At 43.2% G+C, this 15,751-nt stretch overlaps 1 long non-coding RNA gene across 1 annotated transcript; it reads right to left on the bottom strand.

The window, feature by feature from the left end:
- Window positions 1-204: 204 nt before the first annotated feature.
- Window positions 205-13,873, bottom strand: LOC140250911 (uncharacterized). The gene is made up of 3 exons (XR_011903326.1): window positions 13,742-13,873; window positions 6,570-6,750; window positions 205-314 (listed from the first exon to the last, which is right to left on the bottom strand). It is a non-coding gene; the product is annotated as an uncharacterized lncRNA (long non-coding RNA).
- Window positions 13,874-15,751: the final 1,878 nt, after the last annotated feature.

The raw sequence follows: 15,751 nt of genomic DNA on the forward strand, positions 1-15,751 counted from the left end.
GAAGTCTTTTTCCAAGAGGAAGTTCGTAAGGCAGGCAGTGCAGAAGGTGTGACCGCAGAGCGTGTCTAATGGCTGAAGCAAAGGTTGCAGGCAAATGTGGCAGATCAGATCATCATCTACTTCTTCAGTGTAGCTGTACAAATGGTTTTCCTCTGGTAAATGTGCCTGGCCACAGGTGACACAGAGTGGTGGGGAGTTCTCCATTTCTTCTTTCTGGCTTCTAATTGGAATTGATGCAATTCAAAAGAGGGCAGATAAAAGCACCCAACCCGGTTTCTATTTGTGAGAGCAGCAAGGCCTGTGTGCCATCAGATCTGTGGGGAAGAAAGCAAAACAAAATTACCTTCTGTATTGTTTTCTCTGAACTTATTTATGGTACGTACCTGGACATAAAGTACTCCGGCAATTTTTAGGGAAGGACTGCATCTTTGTGATGGGAGGATAAAACAGAGAAGAAAAAGCATATTTGAACCCCGGTGACTTTTTTGCTCTTAAGTTTAGCTCAGCTGACACAATTACTCTCACTGTCAAAACAGACAAAAATACTACAGACCTTTAATGGTCAAAGACCTTAGGTTAGACTACAGCTTGAGTCATCTGACTTTTTTAATAGTGATCACATTACTTCTGTTGGAAAAGCAGCACCATGAATAGGCGAACCTTGCAATATGTGTGCAGAGACACAGGTAAGGAGAATGGTCACTGCTTGAGTCACCTGTATGGTGCTGGAAGGAAAGGCTGTGAGTTGAGCCCACACCATGTATACAGCCACACAAGGCTTAGGGTCTGGGTCCTCCAGATCATCCTCTGCCATAACAGTGGTTCATCCATCCAATTTTCAAAACCACTGAACAAAAATTAAGCCTATTCCCTTAATAGTTAGTGTTATAATCCCAAATCTAGTTACAACTCTGACCAAAGCACCTGCCTGCTGATATTTCAGGGATGTAAACACAGTGGGTGGCAGCAAAACTGTACAGTAATTTGTAGCTTTTACTTGATGAACCCTGACTGCTTGTTGGAGCACTTACGTCTCATTACATCTATGCTTATTTTGACCCATCTTTTTGAAAATAAACATGAAGATATAAAATATGCAATGGCCTAATTACTATTCTTGCTTGAAAATGTAAATCTTATTTGCTGCTCCACCATAGCACTGTTCTCTTGCTTCCAGCTTGACTTAATTTGCTGAGACAACTTGTCAGCTTCAGACACCCACGTCTGAGGGCAAACAAGGAAAAGAATATAAAATAAAAGATGTGACTATGACAGAGCACATTTTCATTTAAAATAAAAACAAACCATATTTTTATGTAAAGCTCTTGGGCTCTAAACCTGAGAAATCAGACTTCAACATGGCAGGCGTTTTCTGACATAAAGGTAAAATTATAGCCCTACTAACTCTATCCAGATGCTTGAATGTCAAACATTCACTTCAGTGCTTTGTTAGACCCTATTCTTATGCAGCTATTATGCTGAGTGTATAATAACATTTCTTGCGTGCAAGACTAAGCTCTGCATATGCTCTGCCTCCTGATTAGCGGTGAATTCATTTGAATTACAATGATCCCCTACATGAATTTTTTAATAGAATATTTCAAATACTCTGTACGGCAGCAAATGTTCCCCTCTGCAAAGATATTTATCAGAACTTTGTGTACATGTCTTTGAGAAGAATTCTGCAGAAAAAAAACACCTGCTGTCTTAAACTAGGAATTAAAAACAGTATTAGTTGGCTCTATTTAAGTGACACACAGCAAAACGAAACAAGACAAAGACAGGAGATATCATTCTAGAGTGCTGACAACCCTAACTAAGAAAGAAGTCACTGAGATATTCCAGAAGTAGCAAAGCGGTCACAAAAAAAATCCCCTGAAGAACTTGTAGCTCACACACACCAACAAGAATATGAATAATAGCAAAGAAATAACAAGAACATCACAGTAACTTGAACAATACAGCACTATTGGTTTTATTCCAGTCTTGCTAGGAACATTCAAAGATACTTTTCCCTTAGAATGTAACTCATACAAGTGTTGAATGGAACATTTTATAGTGATAGTTATAGTATAGTTATAGATAGTTCTAGTATAGAAATTCCTTAAGAATCTCTGAAAGCAGGCACAGGCTGAGCACACTAGTTTTTGCACTGATCACACCCAGGTCCTGGGGGCTACATCCAGCTGCTGATGCTGAGCTGGGGGCAGTTTGGGTCCTCCAAGTGACTCCTGTTAGGCAAGTCTCAGCCAGCTTCTCCACAGAATGGGGTGACTGCATGCTGGTCTGCATGGCTTTGATCTGCTAGCAGCTGCATTTCACAGAATGAGGGGGGAGCGTTCACTGATGTCAGCATCCCTCACTTGTATAGAGGTTCGGATGGTCTGAACAGATATGGATATAGACACATGCTGTGTCTATTCCTAGCAACCCTGTTGTTAAAATGGCTGAGAAATTGGGCAGGAGTCTGCTGCTTAAGGAGAAGCCGGGGATCTGGTCACTGCCACTTTACATCTAATAATCTTGAGTGATGAAGCCATCTTTGAAATATTCAGGTATTGAGGGCATGTAACAAGCTGGAATAAATCTTCTAAAGATAAAACACACAATCTGAAATATATGTAAGCTACCTTATAACAGGCCTAGTGTGTTCACTCTGGAAAAGCAACAGCAAACACACTGCCTCTTGGCCTGAGCATCTCTCACTGGTGAAGCCACACCTCAAATGCTGCATTTAGTTTGGCTCACTACAAGAGAAGTTGGATACTAGGAAAAAATTTTTCTCAGAAAGACTGGTGATGCATTGGAACAGGCTGCCCAGGTAGGTTGTGGAGTCACTGTCCCTGGAGGTGGTTAAGGAAAGGTAGATGCAGTACTTAGATACATGGTTTAGCGTCAGTACTGGTAGCAGGTGGACAGTTAATAACACTATCTTAGAGGTCTTTCTCAACCTTGAAAATGTGATAGGTAGAGAAGGTTATTCTGACTATCAAAGAAATAAAGATAAGAATAAAGCTGCACAAGTACCACCCTGTGCTACGTCCTAAAAGTTTCCAGACTCTCCTGATCACATTACAGACATTCTTTATGGGCCCAATATGCTAATAATGTGTGGCTAATAAGAAAGAGTGGGTGTGGGGAACTCTATCTGAATTTACAATGTCAACATAAATTACAAATACTTGCTGCAGTGCAGAGAATCAGAACCATCCATGTTAATTAATAGCAGGCACTGAACTTTTAGGAGTCTTCTAGCCTTCATGATTTAGAAATCTTAGAGTAGACAATAATATAACTTATTTCCCTATCTGAAAATATATATATAAATCTATCAACCTTTTCTGGCTCATCTGGTCAGGGGTCACCCACTATGAACCTTTTAAAGTTACTGGACACAAGCAATGAAATAACCACTACAAGTCCTTGGGAGGTAATTATACCACCAAAAGAGTTGGCACAGAGGGTGCTGAATTGAGTTGTGACACAGATTTGACCAGAGGTAGAAGTTCTTTGCAGTATTTGCAGTCATTTCTATTTTTATCATTTGTGCATTATCATAACACAGCCACATAATTAATTTCATGTCCTTTTAGGAAGCTTTAAGCTTTGGTGTTCAGCAGTTCTTATTGGGCAGCGGAAAAGAGGGAAAAGGGGATGTAAATTTGATCTGCTGATCTTGCATTAACATCAGTAACCAAGTACACTTTGATCAAGAAATACTGTACAGGCAGATGGTGCATCACAGCAAAAGGAAAAAAGGCAATTATTACCTGGCTGAAAGTGTCCTCTTTGAGGCCCACGCTTGGGGAAGGAGGAGAAGGGAAGGAGGGGAGCAGTCCTGCTTCCATCTGCAGTTGATGTCCACACCTTTGGCCTCAGCAAGGCAAGGGCATCACCTCAACTCGCAGAGAGCTGTGTGTGCTGGGGCTGCACAGGTGGTCCATGTCCCCATGATAAAAGTAAACAAGCTAGAGCTTGAATCAGGGCACCTCCAGCACCTGGCTGGCCACCTCGTCAAACATTAACTAGGCACTGGAGGGGCTGCAGGGGAACAGCATGTGAGAGGAGGAAAATGCTTCAGCAGAATGAGCAGCCAGGGCTGAAAGAGAAAGAACTGGGTGGTGAAAGGCAGCAGGAAAGCAGATAACAGCAGGAGGAATCAACAGGCACCTGAAGACCAAAGAAACAATAAGGCAGAGCCTGGAATGGCAGCAACCAGCTTACATCTGCAATGGTGAAAGGCAAAGCAGTGAAAAGGATCACTGCAAAGCAGAAGTAAGCTGTACAACAGGTAAAGGAGTTTACCTGAAACAAGATGGTTTGGGAATAGCAAAATCCTCTGACTTAAGGGAAAGAGTGGCTGACATGGGAATGGAGAATGGTTTCTGAATGGTACGGCATGTATATAGGTAACACATTTTATTAATGCTTCTGCTCTACTGCACTCTGTGCGCGTGCATCACAAATACTCCATCCACTGCTCAAAAGAGGCTGCCTTCTTGTGCCCTGTCTCTCCATCACATGTTGCTGTGGGAGGCAGAGGTGCTGCCAGAAGTTCTCCTGCCCGGCTTATCTGGACTAAAGTAACAACACTGTGCAACTGCCCTTCCCCAGCACAAGGTGATGCCTGCTACAGGAAGGGCACAGTCTGGCCATGGGGCTGTTCTATACACTTACAGGGACACTGCTCCATAACATTACTCCTGAGAGCCAGGAGATGGACTTCTTCCTTCCCAATGTTGCAAAGGAGCCACATGAAATTACTGGGAGACTTTGCACTTTAGCCTGCATAGAGTTAACTCCTTCATGACTCCTCAGCCCAGGAGTTGAGTGTGGACAGGATGGGAGGTGTGGGCATTGTCCCCATCTAGTGGCTTGCCCACACCAGGATATCAGTCAGGAGAGAACTGAAAGATTCCATCACACCCAAGAAGGTCCCAGGCTGAGATCAGCTGGCTCAGGAGAGCCAAGCTCTAGCTACCCCAGTGAGAATCCAGGTTGCAAAATCATTCAATATTCAGAGTCCTGTAATGAGGCCCCAGGTCTGAATGTTCATATAAAACCCTTTGCCTTTAATAAAGGAAATTGTAATGCTGGTTCAGTTCATCAGCTTTCATCAAAATATCCTTCTTGCTAGCAGGCCTCCTAGTCACTGCGTTTTGTGCTACTATTTGCATCCACTTGACTGAAGCTCTTTATGGACTACACTGACTTTCCTGTTAAAGGCAGTACTTATGTTGGAGGCCATTGGGCAGCCTTTTGTTTCAAAATACTAGAAAATGGTTCCAGAAGACATCGCACAATGACCCATGCTGTGGTAATACGTACTGTATAGCATCATCCATGCAAAGACACAACAGTTCACATTCCAGAGATCTGGATAAAGAATATCATATAATAATTGGCCTTAACCTTGGGCAGATTGGACAAAACAACCCTCCTGGATTCTAGACTTTGTCATAGGAAGGCTATAAACCATTTATGTGCGTAAAAAGTTTATCTTAATGTCTTAGGACCAGCTTTTATCCCACATTTATTTATCTCTCTCTCTCTTTCCCCTCCCATCCCCCCCCAATCCACCTCAATTCCTTATTTTAAAATCTGTCCTACCAATAGCAAAGTCACAACATTTTCCCCTCTGCTTCACATGTAATCAGTAGCAAACCATCTCTAGTGGAGATTTGCAGTGGTCAGACAACCTGCATACCTCCAGGTAAAATGTCAGTAGCTAGAGATGAGTCAGAGATCTTGGAAATATTGATTTAGCAGATAAGAATTTAGGATTCTAAGCAAGACTGTTAGAGAACTGTTATAGAAATCTACTATTCTATTATCAGAGCTGGCTCTTAGGGGAGAATACTCGTAATTAAAAGTTCAGCATATCAGCACAGACCGCCTCTAGGACAAGAAACAGGAGATATGAAACCTCTCTTCTGCCTGGCCCCAGCTCTCAGACTGTTGGTTTTTCCAAGTTATTGTTAGTCAAAAATTCCTTCTCAGAGCTTAGAAGAATCAAAGCACTTTGCAGCCTTTAGTGATGAAAGACGTTTCCAACTGAATACAAAAATCCGACAGTACAGTGCAGTAGGTGAATAACCCCAACTTTTCAAGTTGTGGCTCAAGCTGTGAAACCTAACAGAAATGTCATACTGTGCTGCACGCACAATAACTTTAAAAACTAGAACCAGATTGTTTGAAAAGACAGTTTTCTCTGTGGCTCATGCTGGAATTTACAGAATCAACCAGTGCTGGAAAAAAAAGGTTTTTTTTTTTGTTGTGGAATTATGTATCTGAAACTTCTGTTTGGAATGTATGGAAATACGTCCTGCCTTTTCATCTGTCTGTCTCTCGCACGCCCACACAAACATTAATTGCTCTCTCTGACGATTTCATGGATACAAAACTTTACTCAGCATGTTGAAATGAGAAATTCCAGCCCAGAAGTAGTTTAAGGATATTAAGAACAGCTGGATGAGATTTGACCAAAAAGAGCTTTTGAATAAGGCAGTACATGTTGGCAGGCTAACCTTCCCGCACTTACAAGTAGCACATCCTATGAGTGAGCTTACCTTAGCAGAAGGTAGTACAAAAGAGAAGACTTGTTGCTAGCATGTCTCAAGCAGTCAAGCACTGCGCTGGTGGAGGTAATAATTCCAGTTTCTTGCTTTTTCTGAAGCTTGATAAACTCAGGCTTGGGCCAACCCTTTATAGCAGAACCACAGGCTCAGACTCTACGCACAAAGAAGAGAGCTGCAACAAAGCAGACAGGCAGTGGGTAACTGCTTCTCCAACACGCACGTTCTACCTCCTCAGAGGAAGTCAATCATCTGGCCAAAGCAAGACGGTGCAAGCAATTATGATTGACTCTTAAATGCTTCCTAAACATGTGCTCATCCTAATTGACATAATAAATGCCATCGGCATTTCACATACTGAATTATAAAATTGTATGGCTAGTTATGTAACAAAAGGTGCATTACCTCTCTGATTTGGCTGATTTCTCCAGCTGACTTTGACAAGACAGACAGCCTCAGAGGCCTGCTGTTAGACATTTGACCTCATGACAGAAGTGCATTTTGTGGCTGCAAAATCACATACCCCAGCTGTCTTTGAAGGTGCTGGTTGTTAAAAGGATTCATGTAAACCGCAGGAAGGTGCTCATTCCTAGTCCCTGCTCCAGATGCACCTAATGCTGGGGACAGAGATGCAATAGGGACACACAGTTGTCCATGTTCCTCCTTTGCATCAGGTCAAGGAAATGTGGATCCACAGACCACTCTGGAGCTACAGAGGGCTCTATCCTGGAGCCCCCCAGTCAGACAGCCCAGCCCCTGGCATATGGACCCATGCAGGGTGCATCATGACAGGGAGACAAAAAGTCTTGCAAATGCAGAGAAAGATGCAAAAAAGTGTTTTATTCCAAGTTTCTTTTGTATTTCTGTAACTTCTTTATGAATCTGGTGTTAAGGCCATGATGTCAGCTGATGTTAACTCCATGGGGAATTACACTATTACTCTATTTCCTAAAGAAATCCTAAAGAAATAGAGTGGTTTTATACTTGTTCTCTCTCTCTCTGAGTGTCTCCTTGTTTAACCTTTCTCTTTATCTCCCCAGTGTCTTTTGGATCTATTTTTCCATCTACAACAGAATTCTGACAGAACAGCAGGAGCCACCATACACATTAAATTATCACCATTGCCACAATACTAGTGAAGTGGCAGGGTAGCAAAGAGAAAAATAGTAATGTTCCAACAAATGAAAGGCTGCATAATGAACTTAAAGCATATTCGATATCAGAGAAGACAAGGACAAGGGAATTATACATACCCAACCCTCATGAAAAAACAATGCCAGAGTTACATCATATTAGAAAAGCCACAAGGAAATAGAGGTCACTAATTCTTCCACCTACAGAACCCTTTATATGTAATGTAAAATCCTTGTTCTCTTTGCCTTCCTCTCTTTCACCTCCCATGCCTTACTGTGCATGGCAACCCTGACACTGTGAAGGCCCATACCTCCAGTAGAGGTACCTCCCTATGAAAAAAGCTTTCCTCCTAGGCATTCCTCTTCTTTTCCGGCTTTCTAACCAGCTAACACTCTTTTTGCTACGTCCCCAAGGCCAAATGTTCCTATTCACTCTGAAAAGAACAAGATGTCTGTTCCTGCATCGTGCTTCCTTCAGCCATTCTCCAGGTTGCCTAGCTTAAAGAACATGGCAAACCTCCCAGTGACCCTGGCATGTTGAAGAAAGAAGACCCTCAGTGTGACTGCAAGCTGCTGCCACTGTGTAAGGGGCTGAGAGATAAGGGGCACAGGATCATAGAATAGCTTAGTTTGGAAAGGGCCTTAAAGATCACCCAGCCCCCTGCTATGGGCAGGGCTGCCACCCACCAGATCAGGCTGCTGTGGGCCCCATCCAGCCTGGCCTTGAAAGCCTCCAGGGATGGGGCATCCACAGCTTCTCTGGACAGCCTGTGCCAGTGTATATTGCCCTCTGAGTAAAATAAAATTACCTAACATCTAATCTAATATTCTCCTCTTTTAATTTAAAGGCATTTCAAGAAAACTTGCTTGTTCTAATTAAACTGTTTGGCTTCCCACACTCTGAAAATGATGGTCTTTAGACACCAGGTAAGCTTTGTACTTTAATTCTCTCATGAAAAATATAAAGTCAAACATGGCACCCCATAAAAAGCTTTGAAGTAGCTTTTATCTCTTTTGTGGCACCAAATCTATTGCATTTGTGCAGTGATATTTATGTTGGTTTACAATGAAGAATGATCTGCCAGACTCTCTCATGGCTTTGTGATATGGGAAAAACCCATCCACAACTCAATGAGAGCTAGAGAATCAGCACAGGGGGACATCTGCCTACATTGATGCTATCTCACTTGAAGCACTCATCAGGGAAGATTCTAAATGGAGTGAACACGTCTATGCATGCCAGAGAGGGTGACTCCTTCCAAAGCCAGTGTGGCTTAGCCCCATCTCCAAACCATCCAGCAAGTTTTCCTGGGAGGATTTCCCCCGGCCCTTCCTCCCACACAGCCACAGCACCCTCAGACTAAGCAGCACCTCCTCACATGTGACCATGAAATAACATTTAATAACAATAAAGTGCTGAACAGATGATGGATAACCCTACTATTAGCTTATTATAAAGTAAGCACTGCTTTAATTACACTATGCCTTTAGAGCTGCTCCTCTTATCCAGGAGTCTCTTAATGCTTTACAAACTACTTAATGGGTTCTCACAACACCCTGTGGGAACCTTTTTTAGCATTAGCCCACAGTGTGGCTGGGTGAGCAGGGCAGGGACAGCTGGCTGCTCCCACATTGCAGGGCTGCGTCCCTGTGGGGCTGATGCCCAACTTCATGAGGGGGGCCATAGGGATGATCTTAGATGTGATCTGATGGAAAAAGCCCTCAGGTTTTGTCACTGGGCTGCATCCTCTACTTTGTGAATATGCACCTGGAAGGATTTAATCTTCTGTATCTTAATTCTGCTTACATTGCATTTAACTATGTCTATTTATGTTTATAATTTAAGTTACAAGTTGGTAAGTATCTGTAACTTAGAGAATGTATCTTACTGTTTTTTCATCTTTTCACACACACACACACACCAAAACAAAAAATCTAACTAGAAAAATTGTTCCTATTAAAAAAAAACCACAACTGTGTAAATCAATGACACTCTGCTCTTTGTAGCAACTCAATCCAAAAGCAGTCCCTGCCACTCACTTCTGGCATGGCCACTCCAAGGCCCAGTCACATGCAGGGACTTGCAAAAGAGTGGGCACATCAGTCAGGTTGGTCAGCAAGCCTATTTCAGCAACTTCGGAGTAACACAGCCTACAGAAAGCCTCCTAAATAATGGGCAGGCGTACAATATGCAGCTGGGAAAAGAAATTTCAGGGACTGAGGGGAAGAAGTTCAGATGAGCTTGTGAACTCTTGCAGTGTTGAATCTCACATTTAAAAACAATACACTGCGTGAAAGGAGGAAAACGTATTGCACAGTGAGGAGGCAGAACCCAACGCCTGGTGACAGTGGTCTGTTTTCTAGTCCTAACACTGTTTGCTTTTTGGGTCTTGAACAAACAGCGTATTGTCTTTCAGTCAGTTATCTGTCCTATTACATAGAGCCAACAAGGCCCATTCATATCTGACAACAGAGCCTGCTCCCCCTCTGGGAGCAAGCTATGCACTACAGCTTATAGCTGACACCCATGTAGGAAGGACTGGGGGAACAAGAAGTATTCAGGCAATAGGAGCAGCTCTGTCCAGCTCTCATGAGTCAGGATAATGACTAAGATCTCTGTTCAACAAAAGTATCAGTGAATAAAGTTTGTTTACGACAGTGACTGGGCTCTCAGTTACCATCACATCCTCTGGAGCCTGCTTCTGCCTCATCTGCTCAGTGCTGGGAAGCAGCAACCCTGTGTATGGTACTACTCACTGGTTTCGAGTCATTGCTGCTTTAATTGGAGCTTTGTGGAAACTTTGACCTAAGGTCCACTCTAATTAACAAACATGCTGCTGATGGTCTTGTAACATTCTCCTTGAAGAGGCTCACAAAGGTTTTATCAGCCAGGACAGGAGAGCGGCACTAGCTGGAGAAGATCATTAATTATGCAGCTGAGTTATCATCTGCATCCAGAACCAGTTTGATGGGTGTGAGATTGTGTGCTGCTTACTCCTGTGATGAGAAACCCATTAGGCATTACATGCTCAAGCTGTCCTGCTTCCTGCCAGTGTGCACCACATGCTCAGATGTGATCTGTTGCATGCACGCAGACAGGGGAATTTTGTCTGATTTGAACTTCTTCCTTTAAGTGGTTGCTTCTAAGAGTGCCTCCAATCCTCTTTACCTGGATCAAGACTACAGTGTTTTTCTAATAGCAGCAGTTCGATCAGCTTACTCTTCAGGCTGAAACAATGGAAAAATGAAGGCTATGCTACAAGTTGCTTTCCAACATGAAGCTCTACTTGCAAAATCCAGTGTGAACTGGTGCTGTTAAATACATAGCACAAGGAACTGCAAGCAGAAATAATCTCTGTATGGGAACAGCAAATGAAACAGCAGCATCACCCATATTTTTTTAACATCAGTATCTCAGTGGTACTGAGATTATGTATTTGTAGGAAAGGAAAGAGAACTAGAATTATATCCAGTAATGGACCAAAATTGACCTGCATCCTGAAATGCATTTTCTGAAAAAAATACATTAATCCAGGCAGAGAAGTAGCTGTCACCTCTTAGTAAGGAGTTGTTGGTGCATGCAAACTATTGTTTTATTAATGCTGTTTTAAGAATGGTAAAGGTACATTAAAGTAAAACTGAAGGATGGAGGAGAGTGTTGCCAGGGACTGCTAAATGGGTAGGAAATTTCAGGGTATTTAGTTCATCGATTTCCTTGTCAAGCAGTAACTGATGCTTATTGAGAGGAATGGCAGCAGCGTGCAGCCAGAGGCAGCTGCACCTTACCTAAGCTGCATATTGACCATTCCCTGAACGTTTACCAAAAGAGAAATTTTCTGCTTCTAAGCTTGGTTCCCTCAAATCATAGGATATGTGCAATGACCTTTCTTAAACACACAGCTGAGGCCTTTAGGGCAAGCCTGGGGAAAGTCAGCCACTGCACCTCCCAGGTTCTAGGAGCAAAAATACCAGTGGAAGAGGTGGCTTTGCATCTCAAACAACTGCAAAACCAGCAATCTTATGTGACACAAATGTCTGGCCATTTTAACTAGAGAGGGAACACATCTCACAAGCTTTGGCTGCAGAGACAGCCCCCCAAAAAGAGCTGCAGCTTCTGCCTGCCCCAGGCCAGGCTGCAGAGTTGAGGGCTCCAGAAATAACTGGCTGCAGCCCTTCAGCAGCCAGCATCTGGAAAGCCTTCAGAGATTTACCTTCCTGCTGGAAACAATACTGCCTGATTTCCTAGTCTGCAGCAAAATGAGGCTAATCTGTCATCTCATTCTGCATGCAAGATTTATTTGCATTTTACACAAGTTATTCAGGGGGAAGATGCCAGCCCCTTCAAACCTCTTCCAAAAGACAAATCAATTTCTTCTTGTGATAGACAATTGCAGTTTAGAGCCAGTGACATTCCGCCTTCCAAGTCTGTGCTACAATGAAGTCCTGATGCAGTTAACACTCAGACACACAGGCTTGGAACATCCTTCCAAAAAGCAGAGCTCTCATGAGGGACAGGGGGACACTTGTACAGGACTACAGAAATTAATTAGAAGCAGGAAGAAGAGTATTTTCAGGTGGCAAGAAAAAGATACTGAAGAGTCAAGATTCCCCAGACTGATTCAATTTATACTTTTGGAAAATGTACACGGCCTCTGAGGTCTGGGTGGAAGAGTATAAAATAGTAAATTAGTAACAGATTGCTTCCTTGAGAGGAAGTTCTCAGTCTCAGAAAACTGGATTGAAGAACTGAGGATACCAGTCCTTGCGAGGCAGCATCTTTCAAAATGCCTGATGGCAAATCCTAGCTTTTATTTAAAGGTAATTTCTGTTCTTTCCTAGCAACAGGAGACAATAGATCGCTCTGCTTTGATAAAGTGGCAAAGACACCTTGATTTTGTTTTGTGTCCCACTGAATGAACAAAGGAAAAGAAGTCTGGCTGGGGAGGGGCGGGTGTAACAAACAGAGATTGTGAGCTCTAATATGTTTCTGTTGGAGACTGTGAAGAAACATTCACATTATATAGTGACCAGAACATTCACCTGCTCCTACCTTTCCTGCTGTTGGCCAAGCCCTGTTCTTCTGTCAGCCATATGGGAACAGTGTGAATTACAACTCTAATGTGAACACTTTCCCTGACTTGTGTTTTTGCTTGGTAGATGTTTAAGTACCCAGCATTTTAATGCAAGCCGTTCATCTCTATTAATTAAAAACACTCAAAATGTACTTCGCTTTAAACTTGTGAAGTACTTTAAGTATCTCCTTCAGGGTGTGAGGATGTCTGTGCATCTTCACAGCAGTCCTGACCTCTGTGTTGTCATGTCTGTACATGGACCTTGTTTTGATAGAAATGATCAGGCTCATCCATACAGATGAAACTTTTGTGAGACGACGTATATTCACACATACCCAGTTTTGCAACCACAGTACATACCAATACTGAATGAAAACAGAACACATTAAGAACTGGATATAAATAAGTAGGGGAGAAGGTGAACAGAAGATACTAAATAAATCTCTCCCTCTCTCACCTCAGCTATAGTTATATGCTGAAAATTGCATGGCTCTACAAGACTTCTGGGGCTTTAACTCAGGGGAGAAATGGGTTTCCAGAAGCTGAATGAAACACTGAGCTAAAGCCTCTGCAGCGAGACTGGCACATTTCCACAGGTAATTGGTTAGATCTAACATTCTTGCTGAAGACAGAGATTCCTAGCAAAATGAAGACAACACACCTAACCAAGAGGCAGTGAATGAAGCATAGAACTTTTGCACTCTGTCAAGGCAGTAAGAGCATACAAACACAGCAACCTCATCTCATCCCTGCATCGGATTACGGGGGACCAAATCACTGATGATATCATACCTCTGCCTTGCTGTGCAGCACTTCCTAGGACGCAGGTTGAGATGCTATCCCCTCCCCACTACCCTAAATGGGAGTTGTTTGTTTTGCCCAAGTATGTCCTTGCCCGTTTGCTTCTCTGGTCTGAACAGTAGGCTGTAAGTGAGAATATCAGTTAAAAAGAAATGCAAACCTTGAAACTCACGTGTCTGGCCTGGCTGTGCCTTGTGCTGGCTGCTGGCAGAGTCCCACTGATGCACAGTCACTGTATTTTGGCAATAGGACCCCATCCCTACAGGAGCGCAGCCACCAGCTGTGTCACACAGAGCAGCCCACAGCATGTCAGGAGGTGAAATAAAAGTTGAAGTGCACACACCTGAGCAATTCAAGGTTTAGAGAACCACACCCTTCCAGTTATTTCTCCTGCAGGCAACGTGAGCATGTGCAGGCTGCTCAGACAACAATGTAACTTGAAGCTTTGGCTTTTACTTCCGGCATATGCCCAAGTCCATTTTCAGTTTGGCTTTGCTTTGCACTTCCTTTCTTCTTTCAGCTTTACAATCAGATTGAACTTGGACCAGTAAACTCTCTTAAAAGCTTGTTTAAAACAGAAGACTTGTCTTGGCTTTCCCCCAGAGCAGGAGGACGAGGCTTGTGAGCTCTGAGGCAGAGCCCGTCCCAGTGTTTTACCAGCTGCAACTCCACCTTGCTCCCATACACCTAGGGTGGTCAGCTGAGGAGCAGGGAACCGTATCAGAGCAATTTGAGAACTAGGGAATCAGCTGCTAGAAATACAAGCTGTGGTAATTATCCAAACATCAGGAAATAAAGACTACTTTAAGTCCTCTTAACCAGTGATTTCCAAGGGAAAAACCAATGAAGAAATGGATAAGATGTGCAGATACCTGAGCTGCGTGTGAATGGCAGTTATGATGGCAGCAGCATTAAAGTGCTCTTCAGTTCAAAAAGTAACTCCAGTGGAGGAAAAGAAACCCTGATGTTCCAGCTACATGAATCACTAATAAACACAATGACTTAAGCACTCATGAGCATTTTCTCTTAAGGAAGGAAGCAAGACAACTTTGGAGACAACCACAGAGTACAATGAAAACAGACAGAAGAAACCCCCCAGCCTCCTGTATAAACATCTATGGCTACCAGGTCTTCAACTCATTCTATGCAAAATTTGTTTCCCTTCAAGAATTTTAAGAGCATACTTGCTACTTGTGATTATAAAATCCCTGACTAAATACTTAGGAAATCATCAAGAGTTGCATGCTGGTAGGACCTCATAAGATAGTCATGCTCTCAGCCTTTGCTTTCTTGCCCATCACAGCACCTCCGCTCCAGGCTGCTCAAGAAGATGCAGAAGGAGTGTATCAAGCCATCCCACAATGCTTGGTACCTTACCACCCAAAGCCTGTGCTGGAGTTTGGGCACTGCTTTGCCCCTGCAATGGGTGCAATGTGGAGAGAGACAGTCTGCACGGGATCTAGATTCCCACAGAAGTCACAAGGCCAGATATGCAAGCCCCATACATTAGCTATCTGTAATATTGAGCTATGCACATGTAACGTACTTTTAAAGAACACACTTAAGCTGTAGAAGCTGAAACATTAACAAGTACATCCCCATGGCGCAGAGCATGTGCTTAAATCCTTCCTCACAGGGGAGGTCTCTTCCAGGCTGATTGTCTCAATCAGGAAGCCCAGAGTCCTGCTGTTGCAGGTGACCACATCAGTCGCTCCCAGTTGCAGACTTCATTCCTATTTAAAAACTAGCCAAGTTTTCACCCCCTTTCCACCACTGGGATGCTTTTGTAAGTTTCCAGACTAAGGGCCAGTTCAGACTCATTTGTTCTCATGCCAGCGCTGTTGGATAGCTCAAATAGCCTTTCTCATCTCACAACACATATTCCTATTTTGACTCTCAAACTCTGAGACTCTGCTCAGAAGAATGGCTCACTCTGAGGTGAGCACTCGCTCACCCAGACCGATGTTTCAGGCACCCATTCCTCTCCAAAGTCATACTCCAGAATTTTATCTTAGTACTTCCTTCTACTTGCCAGGCAAACTGCTTCCCCAGAAGGTGACTTTATTGGTTCTGAACCTAACAGCTGAGGAGCTACACCCTTCAATGGAACATCCCCTGCTAAACTCTCAGCCTCTAGGGTGAAACACCTAGAGGCACCTTTCACTTGCAG

This window comes from Excalfactoria chinensis, chromosome 4 (assembly GCF_039878825.1).
Source record: "Excalfactoria chinensis isolate bCotChi1 chromosome 4, bCotChi1.hap2, whole genome shotgun sequence".
NCBI classification, from domain to species: domain Eukaryota; kingdom Metazoa; phylum Chordata; class Aves; order Galliformes; family Phasianidae; genus Excalfactoria; species Excalfactoria chinensis.